General features: G+C 40.1%; 1 protein-coding gene across 2 annotated transcripts in view; it reads left to right on the forward strand.

Annotated features, from left to right (window-relative positions):
* Positions 1-800: 800 nt before the first annotated feature.
* akap11 (A kinase (PRKA) anchor protein 11) overlaps positions 801-23,550 on the forward strand; it is a 113,010-nt gene continuing 90,260 nt past the window's right edge. For both annotated transcript variants that reach the window (XM_028799664.2, XM_051927292.1), the window contains exon 1: positions 801-939. The gene's annotated coding sequence lies outside the window, so the exon portion shown is untranslated. The remainder of the gene's footprint in view (positions 940-23,550) is intronic.

A 23,550-nucleotide genomic window follows, 5' to 3' on the forward strand; every position in this document is an offset into this window, starting at 1 on the left:
TTATTATTTTCTCATAGCATTTATATTTTTGAAAAGTATTCTGATTTATTGTCTCTCACTCTTTTTCAGTGCTTTGTATTTCCTGTTTGTAGTGTTTATACGGATATTATTTGTATCCATTGTCTTATATGCCCTGTTCTGAATTACTGTGAAGCGCTTTGAGTATGGGAAAGGTGCCATGTAAATAAAATTCATTATTATGGTTAAAAAAGTAATAAAAAAACCTAGAGAAGTTATAGGTAAGTTAATGAATATGTATTGTTCTCTTTAAATATATGTTTAAAATATTAGATTGACTAAATATGTTCATGTTAAATTGATTTATAGCAATGTATACATGAAATGTATTTATATTTTAATTACATTTGTTTTCTACTTAAATGTGACGTGATGGAAACATTCTAATTATATATTTTTATTGAGTTCACGAGTGCAAATAAAAATAACTATTCATAATTAAAACAATTTTATACAATTAATTTTGCACACCCGTGTAACCGTTGTGAACCATGCACTATTCCTCACAAGGTCCAAATCACTCACCAGGGTTTCTGCAACTTTCACAAGAATGTCTAATTTTTTTTTGTATTATTATGTATTTATTTATGTCTGTCTGTGCTCGTCCATATGTTGAATATCACGCCGTGCTCCTTTCTAGGTGTGTTAGTCCACAATTTGCTCTTGAGCTGCCCACGTCTCCGCTACAGACAGGCGCCCTGAGCGGCGGCAGCCCTGTGACGTCATGACAGTAACAGGCGCTCGATGCGTCTGCGCTCCGCCACAATCACTGCTTTCCCTCGCCGTGCAGGTTGAATGCGCTCTGTGCTTTATTATTGCAGCCTGCAAGCTAGGCTCGGTTTGTTGTTGTGAATGTATGGGTGTGCTTTTTAAATGGAATAGAAATGAAGTGACAGTGACATCGGGACGGACGGGACAACGGTGAGAGATGAAAAACAGCGAAATAAGGGCAACGGCTGAAGTCGACGTTTGTATTGCATGTTCACGACCGTGCTGTTATCTTGGGAGGGAGGAGGGGGACATCTGTTTTGGAGCTGTATAAATGCTGCGACCCTGCAACGTTGTTGTTTTTTTGTGTGGTTTAAACCTAAGATTTTTGTCTGTAATCAAGGAGGGAAACGGAGACAGGCAATTAAAAAGAGACTTTATTAGAAACAGCGTTTTTTTTTCGGAGGGGTTGTCCTTTTGCTAGTTTGTGCTCGGAGGTGTTGTCATCAGGATGCGCAAGGGAAACTGACGTGATTTAAAAAAATGGTTTCAACAGTGACGTTTCTTTTGGGTTTATGTGTGTGTATATATTATCCATTTGGTTTTACAGTTCTGCTAAATCAGTGGAACTATGAGCCTTGTGTGCCCCTCTGAGGTGCCTGAAGATGTCTGATGTCAGCAAGGCCACCTTCAGTCACCTACACGTTACAGTTGGTCGTGTCGTGGGCACGTTGTGCGTCTTCTGTGCAGCTGTTCGTTCAGAGAAATTAGGATTAGGCACGCGGGTCGGTAAACCTGACGGAGGTGTGTATGGAGTTTACTGTGGTACAGTTAATTCATAGGTAGGCGACACTTAATGTGATTCGTTTTAAAATGTGCTGTGTCCGTGGATGATGCCACCTAAATATACATTTGAAACCCTTTATGGTTTGATTGGAAATGATATTGGAAACGATTTTGTGCATTTTTATTTTTTATACACCCTTAGTGTACTTCGTATAGTTGGGGAAATGCTTTATGGTACTATTTTGATTTGACTCTCACAACACGGAGTTATTCTGAAGATGAATAGCAAAGCTGATGTGGTTACTGCAAGTTTTATTTATGCCCGCTTGGTTTTAATTCAACTAACAAATCTGTAGGTAATGCTGAAGAAGGACAAGCCTTAAATGTCTGTGCTGGTATGTTCCTGGTCGCTGCTTGATGAAGGAGTGGCTAAAATGTCACGACAAAAGCAAAGTCATCTGAGAAATGACTATAATACAATGGAAATGTTAGACGGTGATGTAATCAGACACCTGATCTAAATCCAGTATTGTAGTTCATATAGTGGGAATGGCCCTTTGATTTAAAAGTTTTCTGGTGTTTGTGTAGTTAATTCATCTAATGCATTAGCAATGCAAGTGAACCTAATAATCAAAAAATAGTATACTGTATATTTAATATTGTATACACAGACATAAATGTAAAGAGTTGAAAAATGGTACATTATTTTTCTTAAGCTGTTTTGTCAGCTACAGATAGAGTATTGCTGTATAACACTTTTAACCATAACCGAGACTTCTGCACAGACCTGAAATTATACTGTCTCACAGAAATATTATCAATAGCACACAATGAATAGAAATATTAAACATATAAAAAAACTAGATGGAAATGGAATTAACAAATTGTAGTGTAATGGACAGTGGATAAAGCAGGAGAAAAAAAGAGGTGGCACTTTAGGTATTTCAGTTCCTTCGGCTTTTAGATTTGGGTCCACCTGATCTATATGTAAGCTAAGAGATGGAGAGATTTTAGGTGGGAAGCTGGGGTGGTCCCCCTAGCAATAATTCTGTAGTAATGAGAGGTTGCAAGAAGTGACAGTACTCCAAAGAATAAAAAGCTGAAGTGCCAGTGCTGCAATCTGGTGGGTACTGTCTGACTTCAAACACTGCTGGCACGCAGGAAAAACTACTGGTGCTCCAAACAGCAAAACATTGAAGTGCTGGTTACAGAGCGAGTACCGTCCCACTTTAATCACCGATGATGCAGATGTGGAGGAAATGCACATCCTCGATCTGTGACAAAAGTGAAGCTCCCAAGTAGATCAGTAATAATGTCTCAAATTGAATTGATCCAATTCAGGGTTTATGGGGGCCAGAGCTTTTGCAGGCATTATTGTTGCAGTGCAGAGACCAGGCCTAGTCAGGATGCCATTGCAAGCAAGATTTTTCAATTAATGACCTTGTTCACCTTGAGGTACGGCTGACATTAGCTGCAGCAAAAGAGATCTGTGGATTCTTTAATATGGCCCTGAGGTTCTTTTGGACATCTTGTATCTGTTTTCTGCCTTTCTGTAGGCAGAAAGGATGTCTGGATCTATTTTGAATCATTATGGTTAACTTTTCTCATTTTATAAATTGTCTTTTTAAATTTTGTAATCCTTTTCAGAGCCTAGAACACTTTTCCTGAGTTTGTATGTTGCAGTTGTAGATTGCAGCCTGGTGTATTACATTCAGGTGCATGAGTATGGGTTCTAGTGTTTTTAAGGCTCTAAGAGCATTTAAAAGCATACATTGATTTATAAAAGTATTGAAACTCAGTAAAAGCTGCTACTTAAATATCTTGTTCTTCTCATGTGGACTTTTGCAAACTCATTTAATAAAGAAGAACAAAGCAAAGACAAAATTACTTACTTGTCAGCAGATATCTTAATGTGTCAACTACAGTGGTGCTTGAAAGTTAGTGAACCCTTCAGCATTTTCCATTTTCCTTCATAAATGACACCTAGAACATCATCAGATTTGCACATGTGTCCTAAAAGTAGGTGAAGAGAATGCAATTAAACAAATGGGACAAAATTATCTTACTTGGTCATTTATTTATTGAAGAAAATGATCCAATGTCACAAGTCTGTGAGTGGCAAAAGTATATGAATCTTTGATTTTAGTATTTAGTGTGACCCTCCCTTTTGCAGCAATAACTACAACTAAACATGTCCAGTAGATCTTGATCAGTCCTGAACATTGGCTTGGAGGAATTCTTCCATACAGAATTGCCTCAGTTGATGTTGCTGGGTTTTCCTCAAATTAACTGCACACTTCAGGTCCTTCCACAACATTTCTATTGAGTTAAGTTTAGGACTTTGAATTAGCCATTCCAAAACCTTTACTTTATTCTTCTTCAACCACTCTTTGGTAGAACAACTTGTGTGTTTGGGGTCATTGTCTTGCTGCATGACCCAGGTTCTTTTGAGATGTAGTCCATGGACAGATGTTGTGACCTTTTCCTTTAGAATTTGCTTGTATAATTTAGAATTCATTTTCCTGTCTGCAATGGCAAGGTGTCCTGACCCAGATACAGAACAACAGGCCCAAAGCATGATCCTACTGTTTCACTGATAGGATACTGGAATGCAGTGTTTTTCTTTCTCCAAACATATTGCTTCTCATTTTAAACAAAAAGTTCAATGTTAGTCTGATTTATCCCTAAAGCATAACTCTAGTAGCTGTCAGACTTGTCCACATGATCTTAAGCAAACTGTACACAGGACGCAATGTATTTTTTGGAAAACAGTGGGTTTCTCCTTGCAACCCTGCCAGAAGAAAGAACCAAGTTACCCTTGGTTCTTTTGAGACCTCACAGACAATGACAAGCCCTGCCCTTGGAGTGATCTTCGTTGGTCGACCACTCGTGTGGAGAGTAACAGTAGACTTAAATTTCCTCCATTTGTACACAATCTGTCTTACTGTGAATTGGTGCAGTCCATACTCTTTAGAGATGGTTTTGTAGCCATTCCCCACATCAACAGTTCTTTTTCTGAGGTCATCTGAAATGTCCTTTATCCATAACATGATACATTGATACTGCACAAACTGGTCTGAAGATGAAGCCCTTGATTGAACCCTGTTCTTTTAATGTAAACAGGGTGCCCATTCACACCTGACTGTCATCACATTGATTGACAACACCTAACTACCAATCTCGCCTTCAAATTATCTGCTAGGTTCCCATACTTACCCTCACAGATATGTAATACTGGGTGATTTTCCTCAATAAATAAATGACCAAGTATGATATATTTGTCTCATTTGTTTAGCTGGGGTCTCCACATGTACTGTTAGGACTTGTATGAAACTCCGATGATGTTTTAAGTCATATTTATGCAGGAATATTGAAAGTTCTGAAGGGTTCACTAATTTTCAGGCACCGCTGTAAATTATTCTGCTTGCATGAGTACTTTCACCACAGTGCTCTAAGTGCTTAAGTCACTTTTGCATTTTGTGAATAAAAATTAGTTTGTTTAGGAATCATTCGTCATGCACTAAATCTGAAAAATTGCGTAATTAAAGACTTAAGAAAATTCCATGATTCTGTAATTCATCCATCCATCCATTATCCAACCCGCTATATCCTAACTACAGGGTCACGGGGGTCTGCTGGAGCCAATCCCAGCCAACTCAGGGCGCAAGGCAAGAAACAAACCCTGGGCAGGGCACCAGCCCACCACAGGGCGCACACACACACCAAGCACACACTAGGGACAATTTAGAATCGCCAATGCACCTAACCTGCATGTCTTTGGACTGTGGGAGGAAACCAGAGTACCTGGAGGAAACCCACACAGACACGGGGAGAACATGCTAACTCCACGCAGGGAGGACCCGGGAAGCGAACCCAGGTATCCTAACTGCAAGGCAGCAGCGTTATCCACTGTGCCACCCGATTCTGTAATCCTATAATAATATTATCTTGATTTTCAGAAAGCATTTGATAAGGAGCCACATGAGAGGTTGTACATCATGGATGCAGAATTGTCTCATACACAGGAAGCAGAGGGTTATGGTTTGAGTCACCCTATCAGAATTGGTTGATATTAAGATTGGTGTCCAAAAGGGGTCAATGCTAAATGATTTGGATGGGAATATAAATAAAAAGCTAATTAAATTTGCAGATGATACCAAGCTAGATGGATTGGCAGATAATCTATAATCCATTGAATTATTACAGAGGGAATAGGACAGCATACAAGCTTGGGCAGATTTGTGACAGATGACATTTAATGTAAGTAAATGTATAGTATTACATGTGTAATGTAAAATTAGGTTTGAACACACAGTTGGGGGTCTGAAAATTGAAAGTACATTTTAAGAAGAGAAACAGAATGTTAGGTTATATATTGCCTTGATGTGTAGAGTACAAATCCAAAGAGGTTATGATCAGGCTTTATAACATACTGGTGAGGCCTTATCTGGAGTACTGGGTGCAGTTTTGGTCTCCAGGCTACAGAAAGGACATAGCAGCATTAGAAAAAGTCCTGAGAAGAGCAGCGCACAAACATTAGAAAGTTTTTCTTCACCCAGAGAATCATAGACTCATGGAATATGTTACCAGTAGTGTGGTAGACAGTACAACTTTAGGAACTTTCAAAACTAGACTTGATGTTATTTTGGAGGAATTAAGTGGATAGGACAGGTGAGTTTTGTTGGCCTGAATGGCCTGTTCTTGTTTAGATTGTTCTAATGTTCTAGATAAGGTAATAGAGTAGGAAATAGTAACAGATTTTTGTTGAAGCTCTTGGATCTCCATATAAGTAAAGTTTCCTTAATAACCATAAGGAGAGAGAAGCACTTCGAGGCGTAATGCTGCTATGAAAGACATGTCAGTGACTGAGTGAGGTTTAAAGAGAGCCATGTAGGTTTGTGGGGAAAAAAGCCTTGTAGTGAGTTGAGGCCAGTTTTGAGGTTTCTGACCAAACTTCTAAGCACTATGCGTGGAAAAGCTTCATGCTCCCCGTGCCTCTGAAAACATTTCAAAGTGTGGCAGTAGCGACTGCCTCTTGCCGTGGATATACTTCTTATTAGCTTGGACTGCTACTGTTTATTAGAGTTGAAAAGAATAAGAATGGATAATAATACCAGTGAAGACTGCAAATGTTCTTGTTTCTGTCTGTTAAAAATGAAGCTTGGGAAAAGGTGCACCATGAGGTAGGACATTGCTTAACATACAATGTCAAAACATCAATTTCAGATTAAAAAAGTGACTGTGTTTAAGTGGTGTGGAGGAATGCACAGCCCTTCTTTCATATGCAATGCTCTGATAGACTAAACAAATCCTTATCTGGTGTGAGAATAAAATCATTTTAACTTACTAGTCCTCCTTCCCTGAACAGGATGTTGGTTCATACTGGCTTTGATTGTTCATAAGCACAAGAGTTAAATATCAGCAATAAGTCATGGCCTTAAAAGTCAGACAGGAATAGGATTAATTTACAGTTATACAGGCTAAATTAAGAATAACATGTTAAGAAAATCACTTTTCACAAAGTCCTCATGGAAACCCCCTCACTAGGATATTAGTGAAAACCTATCATCTTAATGATAATGGGATTAAAATGAATTGGCATTGGTAAATGTGGTGGCCTTGCTGTCTTGCAACATCTGATATAGTTTTACTTTGTTACATTAGGGCAGTATTGAATCTTTATGTCAGATCATTTAAGCCTGTAAGCAGAAATTAATTCGGCAACAACAGGAATATTTTTGAATATTTTCAACAGTGGTGAAGTTCACTTTAAACTTTAATACTGTATAGAAATACAAAAGCAGCAAATATGCAGTGCAGTGCATTACTACCTATAAAGCAAGCAGGAAACTTGCAAGGTCTAACTGAGAAGCCTATGCTCAATATGCAGATATACACAATATACAGCAGAAGCTGTTATAAGTCCGAATGATTGATGGCAGCTGCGTTGAGGATACCCTACTCCATTCAGAGAAGCTGTCAGCAGCTGTATAGGAAACCATTTTTTGCCAAATGAAGGAAACAGCAGACTAAGTCCCTTAAGGTTTAGTCAGGATTGAGGCATATTTAATGAAAGCTGACATGACAATATTAATGTCCTAGTGGTGGTGTGGGGACAAACTAAGTCAACAATATATGACAGGGCCTAGCCACTTAAAGCTTTAAAGAAAAAAAGTTAACACTTTAAAATGAATCCTAAAAAGAACCAGGAGCCAGTAATGGAATGCTTAGACCAGAGTGATATGATGTCTCTTTTTACTGCCAGGTAACAGTTGCAACATTCTTTACTATATGGATGCATGGGTTATCACTTTCTCTAAATGACAGTGAAATAAATATAGCTTGATTTTAGAGCTTATTCTAAGTTTTAAATAAAGCTATCTTTGACAAATTAAGCAAACAAGTACACTTACTTATTAAACATGAGATCTGAATCAAGAACTACTTAATTTTTAATATGCGATTTAACTTTTGTTGACAGTTGTCCAGGATGTGCAAAGAGATTCACAATTCTCCTGAGGGACCAAAAAAAAAAAAATAACATCAGAATTTCTGTCATATACTTGGAAAAAATAATTTCCTATTCTGCCTTTAACCCTTTCCTGTCAGTCAGTAAGGGTCTTCAAGGACTGGTTTAGTAGGTTTTACAGACAAATGCAGCTGTAAAGGTGCAAAACAGTTTATTTTTTAATATTCTGCCCTAGAGGTAGCATACAAATAGAAAAGCGAACAGGCCCTAGAACTGACCCCTATGGGGACTGCACATGAGACAACAACATATAAGGAGAAGTGATCACCAGTTTTTACAGAAGCAGTTCTGTATTTGAGAAAAGAGACAAACCAGTCCAGTTTTTGTGGGTGATTTTTTTTTTATTCCTCTGTTAAAATTAGTTAGCTAACATCAGTATCTTATTTCTTAAAAAAGCAGCAATGCAAGTTGAATATTCCCACAAAGCACTTTTCTATCCGCATGTAACCTGTCATCATTGTCCTGCATTTATAAGAAATAACAACCAAAGTTTTACCATGGTAGCTGTGCAAGAGTCTCCTAGTCAAAGAGGTGTAATTTGAAGAAATAAAATGCTGTTATTTAGACCAAGCCATCCATCCATCCATCCTCTTCCGCTTATCCAAGATCGGGTCGCAGGGGCAGCAGCTTGAGCAGAGATGTCCAGACTTCCCTCTCCCCGGCCACTTCTTCTAGCTCTTCCGGGGGAATCCCGAGGCGTTCCCAGGCCAGCCGAAAGACTTAGTGCCTCCAGCGTGTCCTGGGTCTTCCCCAGGGCCTCTTCCCGATAGACGTGCCTGGAACACCTCACCAGGGAGGCATCCAGGAGGCATCTTGATCAGATGCCTGAGCCACCTCATCTGATTCCTCTTGATGCAGAGGAGCAGTGGCTCTACTCTGAGCTCCTCCTGGATGACCGAGCTTCTAACCCTATCTTTAAGGGAAAGCCCAGACACCCTGCAGAGGAAACTCATTTCAGCCGCTTGTATTCACGATCTCGTTCTTTCGGTCACTACCCATAGCTCATGACCATATGTGAGGGTAGGAACGTAGATCGACTGGTAAATTGAGAGCTTTGCCTTACGGCTGAGCTCCTTTTTCGCCATGACAGACCGATGCAGAGCCCGCATCACAGTGGACGACGCACCGATCCGCCTGTCGATCTCCCGCTCCATTCTTCCCTCACTCGTGAACAAGACTTCGAGATACTTGAACTCCTCTACTTGGGGCACGATCTCGCTCCCAACCCTGAGAGGGCACTCCACTCTTTTCCAGCTGAGGACCATGGTCTCGGATTTGGAGGTGCTGATTCCCATCCCAGCCACTTCACACTTGGCTTCAAACTGAACCAGTGAGAACTGAAGATCACGGCCTGATGAAGCATACTGGACAACATCATCTGCAAAAAGCAGTGACCCAATCCTGAGCCCACCAATCCGGACCCCCTCAACTCCCTGGCTGCGCCTAGAAATTCTGTCCATAAAAGTTATGAACAGAATCGGTGACAAAGGGCAGCCCTGGCGGAGTTCAACTTACTGCCGGCAATGCGGACCAAGCTCTGACACCGGTTGTACAGGGACCGAACAGCCCTTATCAGGGGGTCCGGTACTCCATACTCTCGGAGCACCCCCCACAGGACTTCCCGAGGGACACGGTCGAATGCCTTTTCCAAGTCCACAAAACACATGTAGACTGGTTGGGCAAATTCCCATGCACCCTCCAGGACCCTGCCAAGGGTGTAGAGCTGATCCACTGTTCCGCGACTAGGATGAAAACCACACTGTTCCTCATGAATCCGAGGTTCGACTATCTGACGGACCCTCCTCTCCAGAACCCACCGAATGGATTTTTCCAGGGAGGCTGAGGAATGTGATCCCTCTGTAGTTGGAACACACCCTCTGGACCCCTTCTTAAAGAGGTGGACCACCACCCCAGTCTGCCAATCCAGAGTCACTGTCCCCGATGTCCATGCGTTGTTGCAGAGGCATGTCAACCAAGACAGTCCTACAACATCCAGAGCTTTGAGGAACTCCGGGCATATCTCATCCACCCCCGGGGCCCTGCCACCAAGGAGTTTTTTGACCACCTCGGTGACCTCAGTCCCAGAGATGGGCGGGCCCACCTCCGAGTCCCCAGGCTCTGCTTCCTCATTGGAAGGCATGTTATTGGGATTGAGGAGGTTTTTAGACCAAGCCACCTGGAAAAAAAGCTGATACCTCCAGTTTTCTAAGCAGCAGTACTGTGCTGAAGGCTTTAACCAGATTCAAACTCTGCTGATCCAGTCAGTCAAACTAGCATTGTGCAATACCCAAACTTTCATATTGAAGATGTATTTGGATTTTCTGTGACATATTTAACCTTTACAAAATATAAAAATATGGTATATGTCCTGAGAAACACCATCTAACTGATCACTGCACATTTATACTACACTTCAGCTAATTTGATTGGGTCCAGTTGCCTTCCTAGTTATGATTTTACAGAAAGTCTTCCTCATGTCCTCTCCAGTGACTGAAGATAGAGTCATGCTATTCTGTAGGAATGGAGATGAAACTGGTTAACATTTGGAAAAGGACCTGGATGGAGAGGGGAGACAGGCAAAGATGCAAAAAGGAGGACGAACTTGTATTAAATTAAATTTAAACATTAGAACAGTCTAGGTTAGAACAGGCCATACAACCTAACAAAACTTGTCAGCCCTATCCTCTCTTAATTCTTCTAAAATAACATCAGGTCTAGTTTTGAAAGTCCATAAAGTCCTACTGTCTACCACACTATTTGGTAACTTATTCCAGGTGTATATGATTCTCTGGGTGAAGAAAAACTTAATAATGTGTATGTGAAATTTACCCTTACAAAGTTTCCAGCTGTGTTCTTCTTGAGCTCATTTTAAAGCAACTGTTTCGATCTACAGCACTAATTCCTTCATAATTTTAAACATCTCAATTATTTCACCTCTTAATCTCTTTTTTGACTCTGCTCTTTCAATTTTTCCTCATAAGTCATTCACTGTAGCCATGGAATCAGCCTAGTCTCTCTTCTCTGGACCTTTTCTAGCACTGTTATTTTCTTTTTGTAGCCTGGAGACCAAAACTGTACGCAGTACTCCAGATGAGTCCTCACCAGTGCATTATAAAGCTTAAGCATAACCTTCTTGGACTTGTACTCGACACATTGTGCTATATAACCTAACATTCTTTTAGCTTTGTCAATGGCCTTTGAATACTGTTTGGAAGTTGATAGTGTCAAGTTCACTGTGACTCCTAAATCCTTCTTATAAGGTGTACTTTCGATTTTCAGACATTCCATTGTGTACTCAAATCAAACATTTTTACTTCTTATGTATAATGTTTTACATTTACTTACATTAAATTTTATCTGCCACAAATCTGTCCAAGCCTATATCCTGTCCAAGTCCCTTTGTAATGACTCAATTTGATTCTAGATTATATGCCAGTCCACCTAGCTTGGTATCATCTGCAAACTTAACCAGCTTGTTACTTATATTTGTATCCAAATCATTTATATATAGTCATATGAAAAAGTTTGGGAACTCTTCTTAATTCTTTGGATTTTTGTTTATCATTGGCTGAGCTTTCAAAGTAGCAACTTTTAATATATGACATGCCTTATGGAAACAGTAATTTCAGCAGTGACATTAAGTTTATTGGATTAACAGAAAATATGCAATATGCATCATAACAAAATTAGACAGGTGCAAAAATTTGGGCAACCCAACAGAGATATTACATCAATAGTTGAGCCTCCTTTTGCAAATATAACAGCCTCTAGACGCCTCCTATAGCCTTTGATGAGTGCCTAGATTCTGGATGGAGGTATTTTTGACCATTCATCCATACAAAATCTTTCCAGTTCAGTTAAATTTGATGGCTGCCGAGCATGAACAGCCTGCTTCAAATCATCCCATAGATTTTCAATGATATTCAATTCAGGGGACTGTGACAACCATTCCAGAACATTGTACTTCTCCCTCTGCATGAATGCCTTTTTAGATTTCGAATTGTGTTTTGGGTCATTGTCTTGCTGGAATATTCAACCCCTGCATAACTTCAACTTTGTGACTGATGCTTGAATATTATCCTGAAGAATTTGTTGATATTGGGTTGGATTCATCCGACCCTCGACTTTAACAAGGCCCCCAGTCCCTGAACTAGCCACACAGCCCCACACCATGATGGAACCTCCACCAAATTTGACAGTAGGTAGCAGGTGTTTTTCTCGGAATGCGGTGTTCTTCTTCAGCCATGCAAAGCGCTTTTTGTTATGACCAAATAACTCAATTTTTGTGTCATCAGTCCAAAGCTCTTTGTTCAATAATGAATCTGGCTTGTCTAAATGAGCATTTACATACAACAAGCAACTCTGTTTGAGGCGTGAGTGCAGAAAGGGCTTCTTTCTCATCACCCTGCCATACAGATGTTCTTTGTGCAAATTGCGCTGAATTGTAGAACGATGTACAGATACACCATCTGCAGCAAGATGTTCTTGCAGGTGTTTGGAGGTGATATGTGGGTTGTCTGTAACCATTCTCACAATCCTGCCCATATGCCGCTCCTGTATTTTTCTTGGCCTGCCAGACCTGGGTTTAACAGCAACTGTGCCTGTGGCCTTCCATTTCCTGATTACATTCCTTACAGTTGAAACTGACAGTTTAAACCTCTGAGATAGCTTTTTGTAGCCTTCCCCTAAACCATGATACTGAACAATCTTTGTTTTCAGAGTTTGAGAGTTCCGTTTAGAATCCCATGCTGTCACTCTTCAGAGGAGAGTCAAAGGGAAGCACAACTTGTAATTCACCACCTTAAATACCTTTTCTCATGATTGGACACACCAGTCTATTAAGTTCAAGGCTTAATGAGCTAATCCAACCAATTTGGTCTTGCAAGTAATCAGTATTGAGCAGTTACATGCATTCAAATCAGCAAAATTACAAGGGGACCCAAATTTTTGCACAGCCAGGTTTTCACATTTGATTTAATTTCATACAACTAAATACTGCTTCACTAAAATATTTGTTCGGAAAACACCCCAATACTCAGATATTCCTAGGAAATGAAAGACATACCACTGTTATCTTTTTTGTTGAAAGAAGAGTAAATTATTATGCAGGCTGACCTTCAGCTATGGCAGTGACTCCTGTAGGACACCACTCTTAACATCAACCAATTCTGATAAGGCTTCTTACAACACAACCCTCTGCTTCTTGTGTCTGAGCCAATTCTGCCCCCATCTAAATACTGCACATCACCCTGAACTCCCACTTCTTTTAGTTTGATGCCCAATGTCTCATGTGACACCAAATGCTTTCTGAATGTCTACATAAATAATAAGATATACTCCACTTTGATCATACCTTTTTGTTGCTTCCTCAGAATCCCAGCATGTTCGTAAAACATGACCTCCCTCTTCTGTACCCATGCTTCCGTAAAACTCAAATTCATTCCATTAATTTACCTGTGATGCATGTTACGCATACTGGCCAGTAACTTTTTTTTTTCTTCACTGTGTCTGTATTTTTTTTTCTTCTCTGTGGCCCTAATACACTTCTGTAGGATACAGTATAGAGGTAGGATTTTTGAGATTTTATTTTGAAATAATATCTGCTTTATTTATTTGGAACTGACCAAAGAATTTACTTTGTTGTTCTCCTGTAAAACTTTAAGGCTTTAAGATTTTAGAATTTTAGAATTGAGATTAAACTCATAGAGGAACAACTCTCCTGAGTTGTATTTTTGACTGAAGCTCATTTGTATAAGAGATTCCTGACCGCATCATTGTAAATGGCTCAAACCTTGATCAATTACTTAAAACATGTCGTACAATGTCAGCCCGAATCTGTACTGCTAAAGACGGAGTTTCACGCACTAAATAAGCTATAGATGAGAATAAGCAAGCACCATCTCCCCTGATATTTACTACGCGGTGAGGCATTTGTACTCCATCAACATTAATTATTTCCAGAGACATGATTTTGTCTATTTTTCCAGCGCATCGCGCACAAAAGCAAGGGAATGATGGGAGCAACAGAACTCTGCTCACATCGCGTCGCTTCGTACCGCAAGTAGTAAGTCTGTGATAAGCGGAATACCGCTACGCTTTGCACTCACGGGACGGAAGGACAATCCCGACCGCTTTTATATAGTGTCTTGATGATTGATATTCATTATATTATATTCATAGCTTATATAGGAGCCTTACAGTGTGAGATTTATTTCTTTTGTCCCGACACTTGGCATCTCTTGTTAGTAACCAGTTCATCAATATCAGGCTTGAAATCTTGTGCAGCTGCAACTTTTATGAGGGATGAAAGATGCTCAACAGTAAGTCTTGAGCGATATGGGGTTTTGGTAGCTTTCATTAACAAAAACAATTGCTCACAAAGGTAAGTGCTTCCGAACATTGACAGTACTCTCGATGCCAACTTACGGATCTGCACATACGAGGGTGGCGGGTAAGCATACAAGCCTGGCACACCAACTTCGTTGTATTTTGCCTTCAGAATAGAATCTGACTGCACTTCAATCAATTCCATTTGGATATTCTCAGGTGCATTCTCAACGTTGTAAAAGAACAGCGCAATGCCCTGTTTGTGTGAACTGAAATCACGAAAATGCTCACTGAATTCATTGCTCAGTAATTCAAGTTGGAAAACAAATCCTCCAAAAATCTAATTTTACTTTACTAAGTTTACTTCAAAGTTTATATTGTAAAATAAGCCGATATGCAAAAAGCCACCTGACCTACAATAATTTTACAAACTCAAAATCACAAAAATATGTTAATAAACAACTCACCAACTTCTCGCGTCCACTTCAGATCTTCAGGTGTAGTCTGCACTATCTGTTCGTTACAATACTAGCACAAAATTACTTGAAACTAGAGCAAAAAAAACGTGAAAATATGCGGGCTGTTACTACTCGTGATGGTCAGTTCTGCCCAGTGGCCAGTCTCAGCAGCCCAGTCACAGTAGTGTAGCCTTAGCAGGGGCGGCTCTAGGCTCGTGGCGGCCCTGGGCAGAGAAAGAATCGGTGGCCCCTTCGCCTGGCAATGTCAATACGGTATCTTATGCACGGCGGATGGCCACATCCGTTGCGGACACTGCATAGCCGCCTCGTGCTCATGACACGCTTCTATATGCGCGTGTCCGTAACTTGAAAACCAAGTGGCGGCCCATGATATTCTCATTACGGCAAAACATTATAATACTACATATAGCTTACTGCTCCGACTCTGGCGACATTTGTAAATACAGCGTACTAATTAACAAGAAACAGAATGTTTTTCGGCCACATTGCCGTCAGCTGTGTCGTTATTTTCTCTTTCTGTTTTATATTCAATATATATTGGCATGGCGGCCCCTGGGATTTGGCGGCACTGTGCAGGTGCACAGTTTGCACATGCCTAAGGCCACCCCTGCTGCAGCCTAGCACTTCAGTTGTGACGCTGCAGCTCATTAATTTTGGACAAGGCTCGTGACTATACTAGCAGATGATGTTTCCGGTACCATAATGCCATGGGAAACGTGCTTTCGTCAGAAGGCAGAAGTAAGAAAAGTCAATAAGTAACACCGAAGATGCAGAATGATTCAATCACAAACGATAGTAATCATTTTGTACAAGTTGAGTGCTAACTAGGATCTGTCATGCGGGCCGCACAGATTTCTGTTGTGGGCCGCGTGTTTGACATGCCTGTTCTACAGTACATTTGTCATGTTCTTCTGACAGAAAATAAATAATTTTTAAACCAAAAATAACCTTGCATATTCATATCTCACTTAGAAGTAAAAAGGAACCTTTTAGCTTGAGAGAAATAGTGATTTGATTTATATTGTGATATATTTTGATATCGACTGATATGAAAAAAATTATCATGATAAAATTTTCTTCCATATCGCCCAGCTCTAGTCTTTAGTTGTATTTGTGGGCTCTGTGTGCATGAGAGCTGCTCCTCCAGAAGTGCAGTGCATAGAATGTAGTCATGAGGAATAAGGAACACACCTGTTTTGAACCTCACAAACAGAAGAGAGGTTTTTCTTGCTGTCTTGTGTTTTAGGTACTAAAATAAAATGAAAAAAAAAAAGAACAAAAATGTAGAGACTGTGGGTTAACTTGCTATACCTATTTACCCTTCGTATACCTCTGACTTTGTCAGGCAGCATGTTATTGGTTGTCACAAAACGACAGGCATGACTGTGCTGAATGGTCAGCAGTCAGTTGGTAAATGTTACATAAGAAGCGATTGTCAGTTGTGTAAATTAACATGGTCTGGGCAGTCTGCAAATATGACATACCCCGTGATTAGGAGTCAAACAGGGTGACATTGGCTTGTATGTAGGAATGCCAATATGGATATTAAAATCACCTACAAGAATGAAGTCTGGGTAAGAGAACTTAACTGAATTAGTAGTACAGTTAGAGCAATTAAAAAATAAAAAAAACACCCATTGGATTTTGGAGGAAGATAGTGAACAAAAAGTAGGATAGGACAAGATTTCGTTGTCAGTTTTGGAGCCAAACACTTGAAAGACAATAAACTTTCAGTTGGCATTTTTTGATATTTAATTTAGATCTAACAATTACAGCAAGTCCACCACCCTGACCAGAGCTCCACGCCACTGCAAAGTAAACATAACTAGATGGTGTCACCTCAATTAGAGACTCAAACTCATTTGAAGGGATCACAGTTATCTCTTGTCATGTATACATCATGTATGGATTTATTAATTATCACATAAAGTTGCTCTTTTTTCATTGATGGTTCTTCCAATTCTCCTTGTACTAAAAGAGTGAAAATAAATATATATAAATTTACACATTATGCAGAGTCCATACGACTCTACAAATTAGATTAGGCAAGCTTAATGTTGTAATGCTGCATTATTGGTACCAAGTATTGTTATTATTTTTCACATTCTTGCAATGTGTAAAATTGCTTGTGTGTTATATTTATATATTCATTTTATGACTTTGCTGCAAGTTTCTTGGGGTGAAGTTGTGTTTTCATCACTTGTTTACAATACAAGACAATACAACTCATTTCTTTTATAGTGTTCTTCACTGAGTGCAGGCACAGAGTGCTGTAAACAATTCTCAGTTAAAATGCAAGCATAGATTATACAAATTACTGAATTTAGAACTGGAACACATCTAAATGCAGATGTTTGGAAATAATTAAGTATTATGAAAACATTTTTTCGTGCGTTAAGAAGATCCTTCAGTACGCACAGCCAACATTGGAAAGTTGATGTTAGTGAAAACGAAAGGTCAAGGGAGAGCTGTTTAATGTCTCCTGTCTAACCTGCATGCCACAGTAATTGGTACTTTGTAAAGAAAGGATCCATGACTTTATATTAAAGAGCTTAATAATTATTGCCCTAATCTGAAGCAGAGAGTACAATGGCTTATTTTGTTTCTATTATTATATATAATAGTTTGTTTGCCGAGCTGCCTACTGGCTAAGACATTGGGCTTTAAGCCTGCAGATTTCTGGTTTAATTCTCCTTACTGAATTACTTTGTGACCCTAAGAAAGTCTTTGGACTGTGCTCCAATTGCAAGCAAGGATACACAGTTCTTTTGTGGAATTATGATTTTCTAGTTTCTAAATAAATGCAAAGTAAACAAACACTCTTATTACTGTACAAGTTTTTATACATTTAGTTTAAAGGAAATAGTATATGCACTATGAAACCATAAACAATTATACATAAACACATAAAATACCTAGAGAGGTACCTAATACTAGCAAAGGTAACCGGTACTGTCCAGAGCAAAATCATATACTGAATTAAATGAAGTGTTGTATGCTTTTGCACATGTTACTGCTGTGTGTCTTGACAGGCTTCTTGACTAACCTTTCAAATACTGTAGATACTAAAATGTAGATTTTTTTTTTTTTTCTTGAATCCGTGAATGTTCAGAATAACTCTGGCCATGAGGAAGGTCGTGACTTAACAATTTGATACTTCATCTTCTTCATCTTTCGGCTGCTCCCATTAGGGGTTGCCACAGCAGATCATCTTCTTCCATATTTTTCTGTCCTCTGCATCTTGCTCTGTTACACCCATCACCTGCATGTCCTCTCTCACCACATCCATAAACCTTCTCTTAGGCCTTCCTATATTCCTCTTGCCTGGTAGCTCTGTCCTTAGCATCCTTCTCCCAATATACCCAACATCTCTCCTCTGCACATGTCCAAACCAACGCAATCTCGACTCTCTGACTTTGCCTCCCAACTGTCCAACTTGAGCTGACCCTCTAATGTACTCATTTCTAATCCTGTCCATCCTCGTCACACCCAATGCAAATCTTAGCATCTTTAACTCTGCTACCTCCAGCTGTCTCCTACTTTCTGGTCAGTGCCACCGCCTCCAACCCATATAACATAGCTGGTCTCACTACCGTCCTGTAGACCTTCCCTTTCACTCTTGCTGATATCCGTCTGTCACAAATTACTCCTGACACTCTTCTCCACCTATTCCACCCTTCCTGCACTCTCTTTTTCAACTTTCTAACACAATCCCCATTACTCTGTACTGTTGATCCCAAGTATGTAAACTCATCCACCTTCGCCAACTCTACTCCCTACACAGATGTCTTCTGTCTTATTCCTACTGACCTTCATTCCTCTCCTTTCCACTCCACTGTCAGCTTTAAATGCCAGCATATGTCCCCATATTCATGGGCATGGCAAGTGTTCACTATAGTAGAAAAAAATGTTTCAATTCAGTAAATATTGGCATTCCTTTGAATACTTGTCTTCATAATACTGTACAGAAAAAATACCATAATAGTATAGTGATTAGGTAAAGCACCAATCGATTGAAAGATAGACAAAGCATTTTTCACTCTGCATAGGAAAATGAGTAAAGGAAACATACAGAAATTTCCTCCATAGCGAATTGGGCTTTAAAAAGCTACTACAGCATTTCCAGGGAACCCTAACAAAGATTGTATAAAAGTATGGCACAGTTTAGAGTGTTGCAACCGCATTTTTTTTTAAAATTCACTTCCATCATTTCTTGTTTTGATGAAAATGCGTTTTCAGGTGCTGCTCCAGAATCTCCCATAAGTACTTATTGGTGTTGCTACCTTGTGATCAGGATGGCCTTTGTTTGTGGTTTATCTTGTTGCTATGTAATTCTAACCATTCTGTGATCACTTTTCACTATGGATATAGACATTGTTGGTACAGTGGAACATTTCTCTTCTAGCCAGATAGAAATATGTCAGTTGAATGTGAACATTTAGAGTTATCTTGTCCTCTAGGTGACTCAGATGATATATGAAAAATCATCTGCGGTCAGCAATAGTGAATAATCAATGTGGGTAATTTAGATTAACTGGGAGATTTTTCAAGTTGTTACTTGCAATGTAACATTTTTATTAGATATTTTATTTAGAGGTGTAGCATGCCATGCCCAGAATCCTTCACTGTAAGCAGTGTTTTTAGTGTTTGCCAATCTGCTGTACTCCTTCTGTTGTTGAAAACAACATAAAGACAATTTTTCTGCCTTTATAAACTGCTTATTATATCACCAATACATGTGTGCATTGTGCCACTTTACAAATAAAAGTACATTTTTTAGTATAATTACTGAAGTTCTTAACTGATTGTTGTTAATGAAACTTTCTGTCCTCATTCTCTAGATCTGTCTGTTTTTTCTTGCATCTTTTTCAGTTTGTGGACATTATAGTGAAGGCGGGTATTCTTTTGGCAAGAGTGATAAATGTTTTTCCCACCACCTCACCCACTGTTCTCAATTAAACATTAACACGCTAAGCAGTCATCTTAGCTACATTTTTATAATAGTTCATACAGTATGTTTGGTACAGGTCTTCAACAGGCCAGTCACTGTTGTTAATACCATATCATTTAAACAAAGACACTATACTCATTTTTAGTTAATTTGTTTATAGCATTGCTCAATTTTAAGTTTATGTTTATTATGTATTCATAGTACAATAAAATTATTACCTCTGTGTCTCCTCTGAATTATAACAGTAATAGAATGCCAAAATAGTCACAGAATATAATAACATGCATAGAATGCAACATATGTATGTGAAAGGTGTCTGATGGGAAGTGAACCTGCCTGGGAAGGAAGTCGTGCTGCATAATGCCATTTTAGTATTTTTCAGTGTAGTCTCCCTGAAGTGGAACACACTTCTTCCATAAATGTTCCAACCTCCAAATGAAACCACCTCCTCATCAATGTCAAAATGGAGACCACGCAGATGTCAGAAGGTACCAAATCTGGCAAATAAGGAGAATGAGGCAACTATTTGAAGTTGCATTCTTGCAATGTTTCCACTGTCATATATGCTCTGTGTGGTGGTGCGTTGTCGTAATGAAAGAGGACACAGAGGGACAACTTTTTGGGATGTTTTTAGCAATGACAAGCAGGAGAAGCAGTTGCCAAGTTAAAAGTTGTCAGGAAGTAGGTTTTGGCTACTTAAGAAAATAAATTCACATACCTGACATTACTCCTTCATAGGTGGGCTGAGTTACCATCCAACACCCCTTGTGTGTGTGTATAATATATATAAATATAATATACACATTTTCTTCTTATGGTTGCTCCCATTAGGGGTTGCCACAGTGGATTATTTTGTTCCATATCTTCCTGTCCTCCACATCTTGTTGTGTTACACCCATCACCTGCATGTCCTCCCTCACCACATCCATAAACCTCTTAGGCCTTCCTCTTTTCCTCTTGCCTGGCAGCTCTATCTTTAACATCCTTTTCCCAATATACCCAGCATCTCTTGTCTGCACATGCCCAAACCAACGCAATCTCGCCTCTCTGACTTTGTCTCTGTCAGGCACTAGGGTCCTTAACAGATAAATCTGTCAGACCGCAAGTCCTTAATAGAGGAACCAAGGTCAGTGAAACAGTAAGAGATGCCAACACAGAAATGTAATTAAAAAAAAAAGTGCAATTTATTATGCAGTCAATTGTGCAAACAGTCACAGAAGTTGTGCATTGCAAGAAAGGCAAAGAAATAAAAAAAAAATTCCTGTAAAAATTGCACTCATCCAATTGTTCCCTCAGGGTCCTTCTCTAAAATATAAATTAATTTTATTAACTTACTCCTGTTCTGAAGCAACACCGTACGTCCTCCTGCTCACCCAGCCTTTTTCCCCCTTTATACTTCCTCGATAGGCCTTTATAAGTTCTCCCAGTAATCAGCTGACAAGGGACCTGGACACCCATCCCCCTGTCACGCGTTTCGTGTACCTTTAAATCTGGGAGCTATCCGCGCGTGCAAGCTCAACTGATCACCAGATGGCGCTAGTTCTTGCCCACGCACACCTCCCGACACCCTCACTGGTCCTCCTCAACTGTGCCTCCTCAGCAAACAACAAAAGCAACAAAACAAAAACCATCCCAAAAACAAATCCAGCCTTGAAAGACCCATTGCTGTGCCCTATCTTGCTGTCTTGAAGCCCCAGGCTGCAAGCAAGCGTCCTCCAAGGACATGGACAAGCAGCCGGCAACTTAACTCCCGGAAAACCCGCGGAGAAGAGAGACTCCACCCACACCATCCAAAATCTAATGTACTCATTTCTAATCCTGCCCATCCTCATCACACCCAATGCAAATCTTAGCATCTTTAACTCTGCTACCTCCAGCTCTGTCTCCTGCTTTCTGGTCTGGGCCACCATCTCCAACTCATATAAAATAGCTGATCGAACTACCGTCTTGTAGATCTTCCGTTTCACTCTTGCTGATACCCGTCTGTCACAAATTACTCCTGACAATCTTTTCCACCCATTCCACCCTGCCTGCACTCCCTTTTTCTTCAATCTTCCACAATCGCCATTACTCTGTACTGTTGATCCCAAGTATTTAAAGTCATCCACCTTTGCCAACTCTGCTTCCTGCATCCTCACCATTCTTCTGACCACCTTCTTATTCACACACATGTATTCTGTCTTGTACCTACTGACCTTCATTCCTGTCCTCTCTATAGCATATCTCCACCTCTCCAGTGTCTCGTCAACCTGCTCCCTCGTTTCACTACAGATCACAATGTCATCAACAAATATCGTAGTCCATGGGGACTCCTGTCTAATCTCATTTGAGCCAATCCCTGATGTAATCCCACCTCCACGATGAATGCATCCGTCACTCCTACCACAGACCTCCCCACTATCACACTTCCCTCGTACATATCCTGTATAGCTCTTACATACTTCTCTGCCACTCCCGACTTCCTCATGAAATACCACAGCTCCTCTCGAGGCACCCTGTCATATGCTTTCTCCAGGTCCACAAGGACACAATGCAACTCCTTCTGGCCTTCTCTGTACTTCTCTATAAAACACCCTCAGAGCAAACATTTCATCTGTGGTGCTCTTTCTTGGCATGAAACCATACTGCTGCTCACTAATCATTACCTCCCTTCTTAACATAGTTTCCACTACTCTTCCCCATAACTTCATGCTGTGGTTCATCAATTTTATCCCCCTGTAGTTACTACAGCTTTGCACATCCCCCTTATTCTTAAAAATCGGCACTGGTACACTTCTTCTCCACTCCTCAGGCATCCTCTCACTTTCCGAGATTCCATTAATCAATCTGGTTAAAAACTCCTCTGCAGTCTCTCATAAGCACCTCCATGCTCCCATAAGTATGTCATCTGGACCAACGGCCTTTCCATTCTTTATTCCCTTCATAGCTGTCCTTATTTCCTTCTTGTTAATCTGTTGCACTTCCTGATTCACTATTTCCACATCATCCAACCTTCTCTCTCTCTCTCATTCACTTCATTCATCAGCCTCTCGAAATACTCTTTCCATCTGCTCAGCACACCCTTCTCACTTGTGAGTATGTTTCCATCTTTATCCTTTATCACCCTAACCTGCTGCATGCACATCTTTCCCAGCTCAGTCCCTCTCTCTAGCCAATCGGTACAGGTCTTTTTCTCCCTCCTTAGTGTCCAACCTTTTATACAACTTATACGCCTTTTCTTTAGCCTTCGCCACCTCTCTCTTCACCTTGTGCCTTATCTCCTCATACTCTTGTCTACTTTCTGCATCTCTCTGACTATCCCACTTCTCTTTGCCATCCTCTTCCTCTTGTATACTCTCCTGTACTTCACGATTCCACCATCAGGTTTCCTTTTCCTCCTTCCTCTGTCCAGATGTGATGCCAAGCACCCTTCTTTCTGTCACCCTTACTACTTCTGCTGTAGTTGCCCAATCTGTCTGGTAACTCTTCATTGCCACCCAGTGCTCGTCTTACCTCCTCCCTAAATTCAAACCTTGCAGTCTACCTTTTTCAATTTCCACCATTTGGTGCTTGGCTCTGCCCTCACTCTCCTCCTTTTCTTGATCTCCAATGTCATCCTACAGACCACCATTTTATACTGTCTAACTACACTTTCCCCTGCTACCACTTTGCAGTCTATACTCTCCTTCAGATCGACTCTTCTGCATAGGATATAATCTATCTGTGTGTATCTTCCTCCACTCTTGTACATCACACTATGTTCCTCCCTCTTC

The sequence above is a fragment of the Erpetoichthys calabaricus genome, chromosome 4 (genome assembly GCF_900747795.2).
Source record: "Erpetoichthys calabaricus chromosome 4, fErpCal1.3, whole genome shotgun sequence".
NCBI lineage: Eukaryota > Metazoa > Chordata > Cladistia > Polypteriformes > Polypteridae > Erpetoichthys > Erpetoichthys calabaricus.